The sequence below is a fragment of the Stigmatopora nigra genome, chromosome 5 (genome assembly GCF_051989575.1).
Source record: "Stigmatopora nigra isolate UIUO_SnigA chromosome 5, RoL_Snig_1.1, whole genome shotgun sequence".
In the NCBI taxonomy this organism is placed as follows: domain Eukaryota; kingdom Metazoa; phylum Chordata; class Actinopteri; order Syngnathiformes; family Syngnathidae; genus Stigmatopora; species Stigmatopora nigra.
This window is the reverse complement of record NC_135512.1, coordinates 848,601-868,843: the sequence shown is the minus strand read 5'-3', so window position 1 is coordinate 868,843 and position 20,243 is coordinate 848,601. Positions and strand designations below refer to the sequence as shown.

General features: G+C 38.8%; 1 long non-coding RNA gene across 1 annotated transcript in view; it reads left to right on the top strand.

Moving 5' to 3' along the window:
• LOC144196873 (uncharacterized) overlaps nt 1-20,243 on the top strand; it is a 41,859-nt gene that overhangs the window by 16,999 nt on the left and 4,617 nt on the right. The window contains exon 2 of the long non-coding RNA XR_013326391.1: nt 6,190-6,262. This is a non-coding gene — a long non-coding RNA (uncharacterized LOC144196873). The remainder of the gene's footprint in view (nt 1-6,189; nt 6,263-20,243) is intronic.

The window sequence follows — 20,243 nt, the reverse complement described above, 5'->3', positions numbered from 1 at the left end:
TCCTGCCGGACCTCCGGGAGACTTGAGTGAGGACGGCCAATCCGTTTCCTCGGTGGGACCGCCAAATTAAAAGCTACTACGACTGAAAATTGAGGAAAGAAAATACTAATTGCTTCTACTTGCTACTCGAAAAATAAATAAATACATTTAAAAAAGTAGTCACAAAAAAAGTTATAATAGGGGTGACTACTATTAATTATTATTTTTTAAATTCATAAAAATATGAAAAAACACTTAAACGCATAAGCCACTCCCCTCTTTTACGCTTGCTCCTAGAAAAATAAATAAATACTTTAAAAATGTAGTGAAAAAAAGTTATAATAATGGGTGACTATTATTAATTATTATTTTGGTTAATTCATAAAAATATGAAAAATCACGCTAAAACTCGGAAGTGGAAGCCACGCCCCTCTCTTGCACTTGCTACTCGAAAAATAAATAAATACATTTAAAAAAGTAATTACAAAAAAAGTTATAATAGGGGTGACTACTATTAATTATTATTATTTTTTAAGTTCATAAAATATGAAAAAACACTTAAACTCGCGAGGCACTCCCCTCTCTTACACTAGCTACTTAAAAAAATAAATGAATAATTAAAAAAAAATACTAGTTATTACAGGGGTAACTACTTTTTACAATTTTCACTACCATGTTTGGTCTCCATTATTAAATATTCATATTCCAGGGCATACTATATTTCCTTGTTGCTTCTTTTTTTAACTCATTAACTGCCATTAACCAAATATTCCGACTTTTTGCAACATTTTAAAAAATAACAAAAATACATCCTTTTCTTAAAAGGCAATGTTCCCATGTAAATATTCCCGCCGCCATCCCATTCGTCACCAACGCCATCTCCCGTAACGGCGCCGCGCCATCGCCTCTTTGTTTTGCTCCAGCGCCATTTAGTGGGTTTGTCCATGTCCCGGCTCGCCACGTTATTATCACCGTGGCCAGTAATGACAAAGTCGCCATTCGCTTCACGCCTCGCCGCTAATGTCGCCTCGGCCCGGCTCATGCTAATGCGCTCGCCGCTCTCCACCGCGCTTGATGCTCGTTGGAGTATTCACGACGGCGCGGCGGGTCATGGGCGGCGGCGTCCGGCGGCCCGCTGTTTTTATGCGGGTGCGCCCGGCTGACACGGGATGTCAGCGCTGATTTGAAACGGGATGCGCTAACGGCGGCTAAATGAAGGGATTGCGATTGGCGACAGGCGTCCGCTCGCTGTTGACGTCCGTGGCTGGGCAAAGAGCAGACGCGCTCTTGATTGGGTTTTTGTTGGGGGGGACCTTTTTGATGATTTTCAAAGCCAAACACTGAGACATTTTTTATTGACGTCAGTGTCAGTGAATACTAATATAATGATCATGTTATTTTACACTTTGTTTTATGACAGTTGGTGAGTTTCTCTTATTTTTACGGGTCAATAAGTTATATTTTTCTGTTCTATATTTTTTAAAAATGTAATATTTGAAGGAAAGAGACATAACATTCCCAAAAGTTGTTTTTTTAATAATTAAAAAGGGTATATTTTTCAAAAAAAATCATCCACAACACTAAAAAATGTTGTTTTTTTATTTATCAGAAAGGGCCTTTTTGTTTCTATGCCTATATTTATATTGTTATTTATTTTTGTATTTTTTTGGAATTAATAATATATTTCTTATTAGCAAAAAAAGTTACATTTTTACATAGTTTGTTTGGATATTTTCCAACAAAATACAGCAGTATTATTTCAAACAGTCTTCCTCGAAATGAAGTCAAGCAAAAATGTTGACATTTTTTAAAGCGTGCAACGTCGTCAGTCCCTAGTAAGCTGTTTTATTTCTTGTTTTTATTGTACTCGTGGTGACTTCATCTGTCAACTTAATAAGATTTTAATGTGGCTACAAGCGCGGCCATTTAATACTCGTGTAGACACGCTGGATGCATGTAGGCCAACCATAAGCATCATCATCATAATCATCATCATAATAATAATAATATTAAGCACCATCATGACTTTCTCCATCCCTTTAATGCTCCACATTAACAAGACGCCATTGTTGAGACCGCTGTCTTTCTCCCTCCCTGTGCCGTCCTGCCATTTGACCTTTGACCTATTTGGCCCTACCTATATCTATACATCTGTATACATCTATATCTATACATCTATATCTATACATCTATATCTATACATCTATATCTATACATATATATCTATGCATCTTTATCTATACATCTATATTAATTTATATCTATATATCTATATCTATCTCTATATTTGTATCTACATTTATATATGTACATTTATATATCTCTATCTGTATCTACATAAATATATATATGTACATCTATATATCTATCTCTGTCTACATATATCTAAATAGCTATATCTATATATCTATCTCTATACATCTATCTATATCTATGCATATATCTATGTCTATATGTTTAGATCTATCTCTATTTCTCTCTATCTCTATATCTGTATCTATATATTTACATCTATCTCTATATCCATATCTATCTGTATCTATATATTTATATCTGTCTATATCTACGTAAAACTATACAGATTTTTTGTAGTCTTAGTTTCTGCTGCATGACTGACTTTGTAACACATTTTTAAAACTCTGTTCAGGCTATAATAATAAACTATGATAGCTTTATTCAAATTGCCAGAAAAATCTAAACTAAATTACTTGCAATAATATGCCAAAATATTAGCTCCGGAGTCCTAACAAATCGGGACGATCCCTTACTTCGCTCTTGAGTTATCTCGGCCAATCATATGGACCCAAAATTCAGGTTCAGAAAGCGACTCTCTCGGTATGTTTTTTAGCGGGCCATCGAATGTAGGCCACACCCCCGAGTGGGGGTCATCGGCCGCGTTCATTTTCGAGCGCTTTGGCCTCAGAGCCATAATTAGCGGAGTAGGTGTGTCACAAGCAATCACGTTGCCGCTTTACGCTTCATTATGGAGATTTTATATCGGGTTGGGGGGGGGGTGGCTAGTCTGACGGGACCCCGGGTGGCCCACGGACGCCGGGGTTACGGGCAGCCCGAGCGCCCGACGAGACAAGCACGCGGCGTCCCGCCGGCTGGCGTCGGCCGCTAATTAGCACCGATGACGCCCGGCTAGCGCGGTAGGGCGCGGCGCTAACGAGCGGTCGCCGGACTCCGCCGGCGACAGGGGTGGGCTTCCCGTCTTCGCTCTCGATTAGCGCGATGGCGCCGCGGGGGCCACGCCGACCACGGACGGCGCCGCGTCCCTCTTGACGTGCGCCGGACGTCCAATCTAGCGATGACATTTCCATTTTTGATAAATGTCGCTGTCTGTCAAATTAAAATATACGTTGCTAAAAACAATCATAACATGTTCATCAAAATGAAATCCGACTTGATAAAAATCTCGCTAAAACTCTTTGTTAGCTTAAGTATACAATGTAGCTATTATACAGATTAAAATATGTTGGCTAGTACTTATTTATATGTTGACTACTTATTCATTGCATTTTTTTGGTGATTAGTTATTGGCTGGTTTGTTTGTTGTTTTTATTTGTGCACTTTTCTACTTATTTATGTTGTTGACTACTTATTTACTGCTAAGTTTGTTGGCTAGTTATTTACAACTTATTTTTTGATTATGTATTTTTATTAATCGATTATCTATTGGTTTGTTTGTTTATGATTTCCCTACTTAGTTTTGTTGACTTTTTATGTTGACTTTACTACTTATTTACTAACTACTTGTTTATTTACTACTTATTTACTTACTACTTATTTACTTACTACTTATTTACTAACTACTTGTTTATTTACTACTTATTTACTTACTACTTATTTACTTACTACTTATTCACTTACTACTTATTTACTTACCACTTCTTTACTTACTACTTCTTTACTTACTATTTCTTTATTTAATACTTCTGTATTTACTACTTCTGTATTTACTACTTCTTTATTTGCAGCTTACTTATTTACTAATTTATTGATTATTATTATTTAGTGATTAATTAGCGGTTTGTTGTTTTTTTGTCCACTTCCCTACTTAAATATGTTGTTGACTTGCCCTCGTGCCCTGTGATTGGCTGGCAACCGATTCAGGGTTTTGTCCCCCGCCTCGTGCCTAAAAGTCAACTGGGATAGGCTCCAGCACCCCCAGCAACCTGTGTGAGGTTGAGAAAATGAATGAAAAATAACTTATTTTCAAAATTCACTTGAGTAGATTTGGACTTAGAACTTAGACCATAACCACAGATAAATGTCAAACAACACGTTTTTGTTTCTCTTGTGAAAAGACAAAAGTTTTTCTTTGTCTTGAAATGGAGCGTGCCAAATGGACAGCATTTAACGCCCGCCATGAAATGTAGACCGCGTAATCGCCCGCGAGTCCAGATAAGCGCGTTTTTTCAAATCTAAAGCCTGTGGCGCCGTCTCGTCCGAGAAGACAACCGGTCGCAGCCCGGGGAGCCCGATTGCTAGACGATAGGTCGCTTTAGCCCGCCGGCGCTGCCTCGAACGCGCTGGTGTGACCATGACGGAGATTAGGAGGACGCTTGGACGGCCTTGCGCGTACGCTCGGACGACTACGCTAGCGACCGGGGGCCATGTTTTTTCCCCTCGCCAGTCAAGAGACTGCTAGCTTCCTTCCTCTGTTATCTTCCTCGACTGTATGCTAGCTTCCTCCGCTACCTTGTTCCACTAGCTTCCTCTACTGCTAGCTTCTTCTGCTATCTTCCTCTATTGCCTTCCTCTAGCTTGGTTAGCTAGTTTTCTTCTGCTATCTTCCTCTACCGTATCCTAGCTTCCTCCGCTTCCTTGTTCCGCTAGCTTACTCTAACTACCTCTGATAGCTTCTTATGCTATCTTCCGCTACCTTTTGCTAGTTTCTTCCGCTAGCTTCCTCCGCTACCTTCTTCCATTAGCCTTCTCTGTCTTCCAATAGCTTCGGGTTCAGTTAATTGCAGTTCAATTTTATTGCTTTCATTGATTTCAACTAGCTTCCTCCGTTAACCTCCTCTAGCTTCCACTAGCTTACACTGCTAGCTGTCTTATCATTAGACTCATAGTTAGCGTTCAGTTAATGAGTTCCATTTCATTGCTCTCATTGACACAGTAATTTCTGCTAGCTTTCTCCGCTATCTTCTTCAGCTATCTTCCGCTAGCTTCCTTCGCTAGCTGCCTACTTGTCAGGGTTCAGCCAATTAGTTCAATTTAATTCCCTCCTTACCCTCTTTTACAGATAAAAAAAACTCTTTAGCCTGGCGCAAACCTTTCCATTTCCCCTAACATTTTAGCATTTTAGCACGTTAGCGCCAATGGCTTCTCCAGCTAATCTGCGCCACATCATTTTTCTTGAAGAAGCAATCACTTTGGCTTCTCACCAGTTAAGTAAAAGCCTTGTTATTTTTAATCACGAGCTAATTGCGCCATTAGCATTCCGCGCCAGCGCCGAAGCCATTAAGCCACACGGCTCGTGTGAACGTCAATTATTTCCAGGCGTATAATATTAAAAAAAAAAAAACCCTATCCAAGACACATCGTGGTTAATTACGACGTCGGCGTGGACGCGCGCCCGCATACAAACAGCTCATCAGATTTTGCAAAAAGCGGGAAGACGCGCGACGCTCGCTCGTCTCCGTGACGAACGACGCGGCGCCCTCATGAATAATTCCTCCAATCCCGGCCATCAACTTTTAAACGTATCGTAAATCGTCCTTAAGTAGCCTCGTTGGTTACGCCGCCCGCGCTAATCATGGAAATGCCACCCGGGCCACCAAAGGAAATGTTATTAATTAATGAACATTGTCATCTTCATCACATTCCCACCGCTCGCCTGTCACCGATTGGGGGGCGCTGTTGCGCTTTTTTTTTTTTTTTACCATGAATCGATCATTCAGATGAGGTCATTATCGGGTTATTGCCTGCCATGTCTTTCGGTGTCTTTGACGGAGATGGATGTCCAATCCTGTGGCGTCCAATCATTCTTTTCATGCAAATTTAAAGGAGTTTATCATTGGTTGTTGTCCAATATATTTGCAGTTTAAGAACATTTGTTAGATTTGACTTCTATTGCTGTTAATGAAATTATACATAGCCGTTATTTTTATTGATAGTTGTTAGAATACATTTTTTTCTATCATTTGTTCCAATCTTTGGAAAAATTCAGTTTATTTATTTTAAAACTCTACTTTTCAGGTCCAAGATTGAAAAATCTTTGAGTAACTTCTGAACGGACCACCAAAAAATCCAAGAATGAGCCGGACAAACTGTAAGTTTGTTATTTTTATTGTCAATCTTTTACTCTCTCTGTCATACACACACAATACACACACACACACACACACACACACACACACACACACACAACACACACACACACACACAAACATAACGCACATCCAGTTAGCACCTCTAGCATGTTCTTTGTGATTAGCGGGCAACGGAGGCTGTGTTTAATTAGCACTTGTATAAAGGCCAGCCCACAGGATTATTTACTCTTGTTAACGGGGGCGAGCGCAGCTAAAGGTTAACGCCTTCTATACATGTCACACGCTTTTAACGCCAGTGTCAAACATATAAGCTAAATTGCCCTCTCTCTTATTTATTCATAGTTGTATTTATTGGTGTACAGTAGTCCATATTTATTCATTATTTATGTTTGATAATTTGTTAATTTTTGTTTGTGTATTGATTTTTTAGTCTGATTATTTGTTTATTTATATATATTTATTCATATTTTTGTGTTTATTTATTTTTCAAATATTTTTTTATTGTCCCATTTATTTCTATTGCAAAAAATTCTAATTATTAGCAGAGCTTTTTCACGATAATATTTTATTATTATTTAGTTTTAAAAATACTTTTTTATTGCGTATACTGAGTTACTAGTGTATTTAAATATTTAAAAAATATAGCATATTCTTCAATAGATTAACAGTATCTTTCTACTGTTAAAATAAAACACTAATTTAATATTAATTCACTTTAAAGTCTCAAACATAAATACATTTATATTTTAAGGATTATTTGTTGCAAATTTGAAACCATTTTTATTAAAAAAAACAATCAAATACGTCGATTAGGAACTCTTTAAATGTCAATCTATGAAGCTAGCATAAAAGCGCAAGTCATACAAGTCAAAAGCCAAAACTTTATTGCTACTCCCAGACGAACACAAACATTTCCTCTTCTTTTCAATGTCAAAACAAGACAAAATATTCATATTTTTTTGCCTTTTTAGTCACGCGTTAGCAAGAATGATGACACGTAGAGCGGCGCACTTGTCGCCGCCGTGAAAAGTCGCGCCCGATAGCGTCTCCTCGCCACATTTTTCAGCCCCCGTCGATACGTAGGAGTCTTTTCCTTTTCATTTTTTTCCATTTTTTTTTGAGGACGGTCCCCTTCTAGCGGCAGATAACTATTTGCGCAGGATTAATGCCCCGATGGCCGCCTCCTCGCCGTTAATGACCTTGATCTAAATCAGCGGGAGGCGCCGGGACGCTCTTATTACCCGCAAACGCGGCCGTACATCAGAACCGTGCCGTTGACGTTCGCTATCTGCCGCATCAGCGGCTTTTTCCCCCCCTCGCCGGCCAAAGGCAAGTCTGGACCATCCGTGTGCTTAGTTTGTGGAGTTTGTGTGATTTTCCCTCGGCTTGCGTGGGTTTTTTCTGGGTACTTTCCTCCCAGATCCCCAAAACATTGTAGTTCGCTAAGCTAAATGAACACTGTAAGTTGCCTTTGATAGTCTGGATGTACCGTTTGCATAATTTGAGTCCGGGCGGTTCGGTGATTAAGTGGTTAGTGAGTCCGGCTCGCAGTTTTGGGGTCCAGGGTTTGATCCCTGGTGGGTCCGCATTGTTTGGAGTTTTGCATGTTGTCCTTGTGTTTGCGTAGGTTTAATGTGGCTACTTCGAATTCCTCGCACATCCCAAAAATATGAATGCTAAGCTAATTGTATGCTAACTTTTTCCTAGCTAGGGAGGATTGGCCGTTTGTCACCGGGGTTGAGTTTTTTCTGGGTGCTCCACTTTGCTCCCAAAAACATTTTAGTCAACTAATTGAACACTTTAAATTCACTCATTCGGAGAATAAGTGGTTAGTGGGTTGGCCTCGCAGTTCTGGGGTCTAGGGTTTGATCCCAGGTGGGTCCGCATTGTGCATTGAGCTTTGCGTGTTGTCCTCGATTTTGTGTAGGTTTTCCGTGGCTACTCCTGGTTCTTCCCACATTCCCAAAAATATGAATGCTAGGCTAATTGTATGCTAACTTATTCCTAGCTAGGAAGGATTTGTTGTTTGTCTCCAGGGTTTCGAGTAGTTTTTTTCCGGGTACTCAGCTTTCCTCCCAAAAACTATGCGTGCTAGGTATGCTAACTTATTCCTAGCTTTAAAGGATTGGTTGTTTGTCTCCTTTTGCCCTGCTATTGGCCGGCTAGCGATTTAGGGCGTCGCCCGCTGTAGTGAGCTAAGATAGGCTCCAGCACCCCTGCGACCCTTGTTAAGATACGTGGTATCACAGAATTATACTTATATAAAAGGATGATTAAATCATAAATCATACAATGTGAACGTCGTAGCATTAGCATTTTGGTAATTTGTTTGTAGCTTTATAAAGCTTAATAGAGGACTTTTCCAAATGTCAACGTTAAGCACGCTCCTTCATCACCTGGCATAGTTTGTCGTTAGCCGTCGGACACGGACGCGCTAATTGGCTCTTTAAACTCTCGGCGAAGGCGTTTTAATTGGCGCTCTCTCCTTGAAAGCGCCGACAACAGCAATTAGGACGCCGCCACGGAAGCCACGTCGTTTTACTTAAGATCGCGCCAAGGCCGCCTTTTACGAGAACCGTTTCGCGTAAAGGCGTAGCTCGTTAGCCCAAAAGATAAAAAAATGGAATTGGCGAGTTTGTTTATAGATGAATTATGTTGTTCTCCGGCCAAAAAATGTTATGTTAAATAAAGGTCGGCTTCATTTTAACAATAGTGTGATGCTAAATGAAAACAGATTTTTAGCTAGCGCCGTTAGCGTCATGATTTGTTTTCCACGATAGATTGAAATTTAAAATAAAATGATTTTTTGGTTCCTTTGTACTTGTAGTTCTTAATTTTTTTTAAATGTATTTAATTTAAAAGATATATACAGTTTAAAACATACATTTATATTTCCCCCAAAGTAAAAAGTCAAATTATAAAAATATTTTTAATAATTAAAAAAATTACAACACTTTTTTATCAATTTTTTTCCCAGAAAAAATATGCAGTATATTATAGAAAATACATATTAGTGTCACAATGTAGTACTCTGAAAGTTCTTAACATTTATTTCATTAAAAAAAAACAAGTTTAACCTCCCCCCCAAAAAAATATATATATATTTTAATTTCATTGTATATATTAAATTATGTATCAAACACAAAAATGAGTTTACCTGACCATTTCTGACTTTTCCCCCATATACTTTGAAATAAAAACAAAAGCCCACGGCAGCCATTTTGTATTCTAACCAAAATAAAGTGAAATTCACACAAAGATGATTATTTCCATTATGGTGGCTAATTCGGCCGGCGTCTCCTTTTATTTGTATTTTGCGCTCTCTCCTTTGATAGCTCATCTGCTTATTATCTCCTCTTTTTTTTCCTTTTTGCGTCCACTGATGAGCGGCGGTGGCGGCGGCGCTCCAAATGAACAGTAATTGCCGCCCCGTGGCTTTCATCCCACGACGCCGGCGTGAATCTTTTCAACGTTGACGCGCATTAGCAAAAGTGCACTTTGTTCCTCGTTTTTTTTGCGCTCCAAACGAGCTCGCCAGAGAATTGATACGTCCATTTGTACCCCCCGTTCCGCCCAACCTCGTTATTACTCGGAATTAGTGCCGACTCTCGTGGAGAAAAAAAAAGGCCTCGTTAAAGATGGCTTCCGGAAATTTGGTCTTGGCCAAAATGGCCGCCTCGTATGGTTTCTTGAGAGGTTTTAATGGTTCGTTGTTTTGACAAGTTTTGTATTAATTGGTCCAACGGGTGTCTTTTGTTTCCTAAGTTTTAGGCTCAGAATGCTTCATAAAATGGCCGCTTTGGACCAAAATGGCCCCCTTATATGGTTTCTTGAGAGGTTTTAGTGCTTCTTGTTTTGACAAGTTTTGTATTGTTTGGTCCAACTGGTGTCTTTTGTTTGCTAAGCTTGAGCCAAAATGGCTGACTGTGGTGCATGGCTTCATTGTAGCTTGGAATTTTGGTCCTTACCAAAATGGCCGCCTCGTATGGTTGTTTTAGAGGTTTTAATGCTTTTTAGCTGACTGTGGTGCATAGCTTTTTCATTGGAGCTTATAAATTTGTTCCTGACCAAAACTAGATTTAGTTTCTGAAACTAATGAGTTTCAAAACAAAATGGCTGCTTCAGACCAAAATGGCTGTCTGTACGTGGGTTTTTCATGGGTCTTGTTTTGATAGCAAGGGATGGATACCAAGTTTTTTATATTAGTCACAGTGGTGTTGTCAATAGTGGATTTTTTAAAACTTTTAAAACTTTTTCCGATTATCATTATTATTATTTTAAGGCTATAAAAAAGATCACAAAAATAGTCTCCTTCAGATCAAAATGGCTGACTTTTTATTCAAATTAATGTGTGGCTTCTTCTGAACTTTTTATGGCTCTTGTTTTGAAATCTTTCCAAAATGGCTGCTTCCAACCAAAAAATACTTAACATATTACCATAATTTCATCTTTCTGTATTTTTAATACTTCTAATAATTGACAGTCCTATGCAATTTTATATCCCTCAAAAGCCCATTTCCTCCCCCAAATTCCAGCCACGAAATTTAGCGCTAAACGTCAACTTCCCTTCACAATGGCTAACTTCCCGTGTCAGTCCTGACATAATTTCCCCCGATATTTTAATTGGTTCTGCTCCAAAGCCCGCGTCCACTCAACCACCACCACTTAAGATGCAAAAAAACTAGCGTCCTAGCGTCAAACGCCTGGCCGTGATTGCGTCCTCCTCCGACTTTAACGAGGTCCCGCCGCTAGGCCGCTAAGAATAACGTTAGCCGTGAGCTTATCTGAGCATTACCAGGGCTCGTAGCGTGCAATTAACTCGGCACGCGCTCGTTCATTAGCGTCAATGTAATTTTATGCTTTGTCCTACATGATTACCGAGCGCTACGCTAGCCTGATTTAAGCGCTAATAGCAATTTAGCGGCGGGAAAAGCGAGTCGTTTCTTTGGCCGACGCTTAATGGAGCTGCTGATAATCACGACAGGTTACAATTGGGGAGACAAAGTGTGAAACGGCGATAGCGACGTAGCGATAGCGGCGGGCCCCAACGAGCGCCGCCCTTTAAAGTTTGGAGATAATTGGCCTATTTTGTCAACCCGGAAAGCCACGCGCGGCACCGCTACGCACGTATTCGACGCGGCTAGCTAAATTTAGCATCATTTTCCGGTTCGGGTTTAGCGTCTGCCGACTGACCTTTAAAGTTGTTCCCATCTGAAGGTTGATTAGATGCTTTAGCGAGGAATTAGCACGACAACTGTTTGGGATTTGCCTCCCGTACGGTCGTTAGCTTGCTTTCCCGAGAGAAATAAAGTGTGATATATTAAGTTGTCGTGCTAGATTATGTCGTTGGAGGACATTGACGATGATAGACGTCCATTTTAGTTGAACTAGGAGGCATTTGTATTAAAAAATATAGGTTATCTTTAAAGTAAACCATGTATGTTTTGTTAAATAAAGCTATGTTTGTCGTTGTTAGCCTAAGATGCTAACATTAAACTCATAGTCCGGCCTGCTCACAATTTGTAGAAAACTATCTTGCTGAATTACATTTTGCTACAAAAAAAACTAAATTTGAAAAACTATTTCCTATAAAAACCCCATTCAGCTCAAATAGGTGTGTTAGCATTAGCAATAGCCTCATGTTAGTAAAAATCACAGCAAAGACAAGTGATGTATCAATTTAACTGCTGCTAATTCTTGCCCATTGTAGTTAATGACAGCTAATGAGGGAATTAAGTGATTAAAAAATCTATATTTTTATGTAAATAAGAATATTTTCTTGTTATAAGCTTGAAATCATAATGCTATGCTCAATTAGTGACTTGTTCAACTGGCTAGCTTAAAAATATCCCCCCAAAAAATGAATTAAATACAGTTTTACCGGCACGTTGACGCGCTAGCATTAGCGACGGCCTCCCGGCAGCAAAAAATAACAGCAAAGACAAGCGATGTATCAATCTGTCCACCGCTAATTCACCGCCGTCACGGCCCATTTGCCCGAAACGCATCGGCGCCGACGCCATTATTGCCGCAACGTGTCGTAAATAACCGCGGTGAGAAAAGAACATTAGCATTATTTGTGCTAATCTCTCATTTGTAACCTCAGGGTGCAACAGATGCATCATGGGAATATTGGCTTAATGTTATGGTAACATTAGAAATATGATTTCAACCAAATGTGGCTAAATTTACCGTGATTAGCAACAAGCTAGCTAAGATTTATACGCGAGCTAACATAAAAGAGTTAAAGTCCAACGGAATAAATCAAACGGTCTTGCTCAATTAAAATGTGGCCGCCATTTCTGGGCGTCTGATTGCAATAGTTACGACGCGTATCGGCGGCATCCCGATTGAACCTTTCACAATAAAACGTCAGCCATCACGTCGTTGCACATTACGAGCGTTTAAATTATGCGGACGTGGGCGGCTGCCCTTCCCGCGCCGACGATGATGAGGATGAGCGTCAAAAAGTTGGAAAAAATGAGGTGGATTTGTTGTGACTCCCTCAGGCTTGTGATTTATTTTGGCGGTGTGACTTTGTCAAGAGTCCTAATTAAAAGTCTTAATCACACTTTCCTGTTTGCTCAGCGATATGCTAGCATGAAAAATAAAAAAAGTATTTTGCAGGTAACGTTTTTAAGCCCTATAAGTGGACTTATTAACTCTTTCGTTGCTGTCAAACTGTTTTTAGTGGGCGGGGCCAATGGATTTTTATGCTGAAAATTGTACTGAGCATCCAAATAGTAAATGTTTATTTAGTTGTTGTTTTGATTTTTAATCATTTAAGAATTTTAAAACAAAAAAATGGATAAGAACGATGGATGTAAGCCAACGCGATGGTGAAGTGGTTTTTTGCTGTGTGAAGTTTTGGGTTCGATTCCCAGTCGGTGCGAGTGTGATTTTGAGAGTAAACGAGTGTATGTTTTTTTGTGCCTTGTGATTGGTTGGCAACTATCTTGACATATCACATGACCTGGTGTCCGTAGTTTACTGGTATAGGCTCCAGCACCCCCCGCGACCGTTGTGTGGCTAACTGGTATGGAAAACGAAAGACAAAAATAGCTTTGTTTTTATATAAACTCATTGTAAGCAAAAAATGTCCAATTAGATCAGTAATTTTAAACAAAAAGGTTAAAATAATATACATTGTCATATAAAAATATTCAGTAAAAATACATAAATGTCTCAAAAGATATGAAAAATAATAAATATATAATCAAAGTTGTCCTTTGATTGGCTGGCAAATAATTCAGTATGTCCCTTCATTAGGCTGGGATAAGCTCCAGCACCCCCCGCGACCCTTCTTGTGAGGATATATGTTGCGGAATATGAATGAATAATCATAGTTCATACATAATCAAATGGAATACTTGACGACAGCATAGAAATTGTAACGCAGTAGCCCAAGGCCAAACACTCAAGTGTTCCTACACCAAATTAAACATGTTCCTAACTTTTTAATTAAAAAAAACAACTAAGTTGAAACATGTTGTAAAAAGCAAGTCGCGACAATATTTCCAGGTTATCATAACTTTGGAAACTTTTTTTTAAGAATGCTAGCTATTCATGCACTGGCAAGCCTAAGGAAGGAATTTTAGTTAACAAAAGAAGCCATAATGTGTCAAAGTTTGGCTTAAAGGAAGAGCCGGGGGGTGAAAATGTGGCCTTTAGATGAAATTAATGAAGACTAGGATGCTAGTTGCACATTTATTTGCCTTGCTTCGATTCCTTATTCCCCATTAACCTTGTGTTAGCATCAGGCTAACGGGATAATGATGCTCATTAATCGCCATTTTGTTGGAGCGGAGCTTTTACATTACCATTCAATAGTGGTTAGCCTTAAGCTAAGTGGTGCTTCTGTGCAAGGTTAGCAAACAAGAAGCTACATTATGCTGTGAAAGTAAAAAAAAAAAAAAAAACAGTAATTGCGCAGGTTAATGCTGAATTTGTTTGTTAGTTTTGTCTGTACTTTTTAGTTAGCTACTTCATTAGCTAGCTAGTCCTCATACTTGAATAATAACAATAAAAATAATTCAATTCAATGCTTCGTTAGCTAGGTACCTCAATAGCAAGCTACTTCATTAGCTAGCTACTTTAATAGCTAGCTACTTCTTAGCTAGCTACTTTAATAGTACAATAACAATAAATATAATTCAATTCAATACCTCATTAGGTAGCTATTTCAATAGTTACTTTACTCTTATGTCCTTGTTAATCACTTTCTTATCATAGTTACATTATAGTTTTAATGAATTAATTCGCTTATTTCATGTTACTTTGCTGTTAGCTTTCTTTTTTTTTTTGTCCAAGCAAACAATAGTCATGTGGGTCAAACGTGGCTGAGGCTAATTAATGACACGCGGGTCGTGTAAAATATGCAGAAAATGTATTTGGGTTGACTGTCCAGGTATTAATAATTCTTGTATGTGTTGGATAAATTGTGGCCTACTTTGGGAATCTGCATATGTAAATATTCCCAATAGGCCCACGCCTTCCTGTATTGATTGATTATTTTAGCGCTCAAAGGTCGTAGTCATAAAACACGCCTGTAATTAACAGCGACGCATTTTTTATGGTAGAAAAAACTACCAAGAAAAATATTTTTATGGTAAACCATCCCATTTTGATGCCAATGACGGAAATAGACGTTCAATTTGTATTTTCATATTTTTGGGCATTTAGGTGAGGATTTTTGGAAAAAAATTTAAGTTCAAAGATAATAACAAAAGTTTGTTTTAGGTCAACCAAGTTAAACATACAAATATGATAAATAATGACCTTGTTAAGAAAAAAATGCATTTTCCTGAAAAATATTGTTTAATAAACCAATTTATTTCGATTTATTTATTTGTTAACAAAAAAATCTTCATCCCAAATAAAAATATAGAAATCAATTAATTCATTCATTTTCTAAACCGCTCATCCTTACAAGGTTCGCGGGGTGCTGGAGCTCACCCGTGCTGAATTCCGTGCACCCTTAATTTTTTTTAAACACATGATTACTGCCAACCTTCCCAGCCAAAACGAATGGGCATATCATGGCCAACTTTTCGAATGGCAGTCAATATGCTAGGCTAGCATTAGCGCCTTGTAGGAAGGTAGTAAATAGGTTTTTAATGGACGTTAGCAAAGGGGTGATGGCAAGTAGCTCATGATCTGTCATGGACGATTCAAGGGGGGAGGGAGTGACCCTCACCCCTCGCCCCTGGCCCCCCAGGGGTGAGTTGGATGCGGGTTGACATCCCTGACAGGGGGCAGCAGGACGCTGGAACTAGTGCCGCAGGGAAGCGGCGGTTGGGGGGCGTTGGAGCCCATCGCTACTAATAAGGACCTTTCACCATACTGGTCCTATTTAGAACAATTTAATAGGCGGTCCGGACTCACGGTGGAGGTTCTGGGTTTAAATCCAGGTTGGTCCAACTGTGTGGAGTTTGCATGTGTGGGTTTTCTCCGGGTTTCTTCCCATATTCCAATAACATGGATGCTAAATTGAACCTAGGTATGAGTGTAACCCTAACCCAAACCTTAATCCTGGCCCCAAGTCAGATGGGATAGGCTCCAGAACCCCTTGTGACCCTAGTGATGATAAATTGGTTCAGAAAATAAGATGAGAAAAAATTTAATTATCGCAAAAATGAGAAATCAGTTAGCATTCCCTTTTTTTAATTAAAAGAAAAAAGATTTGCTTTTTTAAAAATAGTTTTATATTCAATTATGAGTATTATATATTATATATCTATTTTAAAATTCATTAAAAACTACTGCTTTATATTTTTTATATATAATCTTTTTACAAATAGAGGAAACATTCAGCAATTATTTTCTGAATATATCCTAATTTTATTTCCTTATGAATGTGAAAGTCATTTTTACCTTTTTTTAATGAAAAAAAATAATATTATTAAAATTTTTATTTGAAATATATCATATTTTTCAGATGTAAAAAAAAAACTGTGTAAACAACCTGCAAAGTTATTTAATTTTGGCCTAAACCCAGAAGTCAATTGACCTTTACGTCCACTTCAGCAAGCCAATAGAAGTCTTGTGTTATCGGACAAGTACTACCCCGCCCCCCTACCCCCCTAAGCTCCTCCCCCCATCACATGATGTGAGTCAAGCCGCGTTTTTGAGTTTCCATACGCCGCCGTGGTCCGCCAGCCCCCCCGGCGCTCATTAACGCCGCCTCGCATTTATTAAAATAGATTACGGAAATGTTAATGAAGTCATTAATGACATTAGCTAAGCAGCATTGACGTGGCGGCGCGCCGCGCTTATGCGCGCGGCGACAGGCGCGCCGCGGCGTCCCAACGCCGAGCGCCGGCGCTGACGTGATCCGAAGTGGCCGCCGCTGTCCTCGCGCTTCAAGTTGCTGTCGACAGCGTTTTGCCACCACAATTTCGACGGGAATGGACAAAAGCTAATGCTAAATGCTAATTCAATGTATTTTTCCAACTAAAAGCGTACCTAATTATAGGCCACATTTGTGTGTTCACTTTACAGTGGGCGGGGTCATACTCAGTTTGGCCACATTCATCCCAATGAGATCTCATGTGGGCGGGGCTAGTTTTTTTCAGGCCCAAAAAGTGAACTTACTTGCCACCATTGTCCAATTTGGGACCGACAAATGAAAACGACGGTACAGTGGAAAAAGTGGTTAGCACGTCGGGCTCGCAGTTCTGTGGTCGAGGGTTCGATGCCAGATGGTTAAAAAAACGTGAAAATGATATTTGAGGTCATCCCGAAGCGGATCGCGGCAGCTAGCAGATGTTAGCATTTCCATAATAGCATGTAGATGCTATTCAGGGCCATGCTAATGCGCCGGCAAGTTTGCGATAGCGAATCGCTAATCTCTGTTTATGATTGAGGGCGCCGTCGTCAAAATATCAACAACCATCGCCACGGGCTCTGCGGCGGGAGATAGCGTAGCCGCCGCGTACATCACGCTAGACAGAAGCGTTGAGGTGGCGTCTTTCTTGTGTGTGTGTGTGTGTGTGTGTGTGTGTGTGTATGCGTACGTTGAAGTCAGGGGGCGCTTGTGAATAAGTGAGCAGCTGCTAGGACAAGGTGACACTTCATTTCTGTGCAGCCGACATGTTTTATTATCATTTTTGGGGCGCTTTACAAACATGAGCAAATACCATTAGGTCATTTATCAAATCTTCTACTTATTCATGTTGAGTATTTATCTAGGTTCACTTCTACTTATTTGTTATGTTGACTACTTTTTTATTTATTACTTCTTTATTGTTTATTTGTTTGTTTTTATTTGTGCACTTACCTACTTTTTATGTTGTTGACTGCTTATTATGACTACTTATTTATTACTGTTACCATTATAATTATTACTATTAATATCACCCTTATTATTATTAGTAGTAATAGTTGTTGTTGCAGTAGTAGTTGTTGTTGCAGTAGTAGTAGTAGTTGTTGTAGTAGTAGTAGTAATTGTTGTTGTAGTAGTTGTTGTAGTAGTTGTTGTAGTAGTTGTTGTAGTAGTTGTTGTAGTAGTTGTTGTAGTAGTTGTTGTAGTAGTTGTTGTAGTAGTAGTTGTAGTAGTAGTTGTAGTAGTAGTTGTTGTTGTTGTTGTAGTAGTAGTAGTTGTTGTAGTAGTTGTAGTAGTAGTTGTAGTAGTTGTTGTAGTAGTTGTTGTAGTAGTTGTAGTAGTTGTTGTTGTAGTATTAGTTGTAGTTGTTGTAGTAGTAGTAGTTGTAGTTGTTGTAGTAGTAGTAGTAGTAGTAGTTGTAGTAGTAGTAGTAGTAGTTGTTGTTGAAGTAGTAGTAGTAGTAGTTGTAGTAGTTGTAGTAGTAGTAGTAGTAGTAGTAGTAGTAGTAGTAGTAGTAGTAGTAGTAGTAGTAGTTGTAGTAGTAGTTGTAGTAGTAGTAGTTGTAGTAGTAGTAGTAGTAGTAGTAGTAGTAGTTGTAGTAGTAGTAGTAGTAGTAGTAGTAGTAGTAGTAGTAGTAGTTGTTGTAGTAGTAGTAGTAGTTGTAGTAGTAGTAGTAGTAGTAGTAGTAGTAGTAGTAGTAGTAGTAGTAGTAGTAGTAGTAGTTGTTGTAGTAGTAGTAGTAGTTGTAGTAGTAGTAGTAGTAGTAGTAGTAGTAGTAGTAGTAGTAGTAGTAGTAGTAGTAGTAGTTGTTGTAGTAGTAGTATTAGCTGTAATCAAAAGTTAGTAATAATCAGTAGTAGTCAACATAATAAATACTCTGTATGACCCATCTTTATCTTTGAAATATCAATTAGCCACTTTTGCTAGCTACTACAACACATACACTGACCCAATCTGGCATTGCAGGACTTAAGCTAACGCTAACTTTTGAGTAGATGTCCGCTAGCGTGATCACCGACCTTTAGCATGTTGGGCTACTCCGCTAACAGTGGGTAGCGGTGGCGGCCTCGCTTGGCAAAACTTTGTGAAAACGTCACGAGCGAGCGCGGCGTTCCCGCTTTTGTGGTCCTCGCGCCTCATTTCCTGCGGGAGGGCACGCTAACAAAGCCGCTAATTCTCTCGTTAATTAAAGGGAATCACGAGTCAGCCGGCGCTTCAAATTAATCTAGCAGACGCGGGCCAGCGCGCGCGAGACGCCGCTAGCTAGCTGAGCGCCGCGGCGTTCTCCAACAAACAGGTCGGCCCTGCCAATGACGGCAATCGACGTTCATTTTGTTTACACATGTCCTGATCAGAAATTGGATCCAAATCTATTGGTCGGAATTGAATATTATTTGTTTACATTTTTAGGTATTCTGTAATTAGCTTCCATAAGCATACTACTACTTATTTATTGATTATTTATCTTTGTTGTCGTTATTTGTCTACTTCCCTACTTATTTACGTTGTTGACTACTTATTTATATACTAATTCTTGATTTTTTTTATGGTAGCTTCTTTGTTTGTTGTTATTTGTGCACTTTAGTACTTATTGATGTTGACTACTTATTATGACTACTTATTATCGATTATTTATTTATTATTTTTGTCTTATTTGTCCATGTCCCAGCGTATTTACATTGTTGACTATTTATTATGACTAGTTATTTATTTACTAGTTATTTATTTACTAGTTATTTATTTACTAGTTATTTATTTACTAGTTATTTATTTACTAGTTATTTATTTACTACTTAATTATTTACTACATATTTATTTACTACTTATTATTGATTATTTATGTCTTATTTGTCCACTTCTCTACGTATTTAGGTTGTTGACTACTTATGACAACTTATTTAATTATTGCTTATTTATTTATTACTTATTTAATTACTACCTATTTATTTACTACTTATTGATTATTATTATTTATGTCTTATTTGTCCACTTCCCTACGTATTTACTACTTATTATGACTAATTTATTTGCTACTTATTTAATTACTACTTATTTATTTACTACATAGTTATTTTCTACTTATTTATTTACTACTTATCATTGATTATTTATCTTTTATGTCATATTTGTTCACTTCCCTGCGTAGTTACATTGTTGACTACTTATTTATTACTACTTATCAATTATTTATTTATTTTTCATGTTGTTATTTGTCCACTTCCCTACGTATTTACATTGTTGACTAGTGGTTTTGACTACTTACTTATTACTTATGTATTGATTATTTATTAGTTTCTTGTTGTATAGAAGCCTTCACTTCAATTTTTTTACAAATAATTCATTCATCCTTCATGCTGTTGATCATCACAAAGTCAACAAAAACGTTTTTCGAGGAACACACGTTGGCGTAACGCCGTTAATGGCGGCTAAAGTAACAAGTTCGTCGACACGATGCCACGCACGTTTCGACGGGGGGTCCACCAGGCCTCTAATTAGCTCCGGCGAAATGTCGTGGTCGGCCGGCCTGCCACGCGCATTCCGTTCGTCGCCGGTTATAAATACGCCCGGGCGCTAATTAGCCACCGTTAGCGGCACGTGGGGAAAGCGCACGTGAAGCGCGCCAGAGGTGGGACGTTTTAACGCGGCGCCTTGACAAA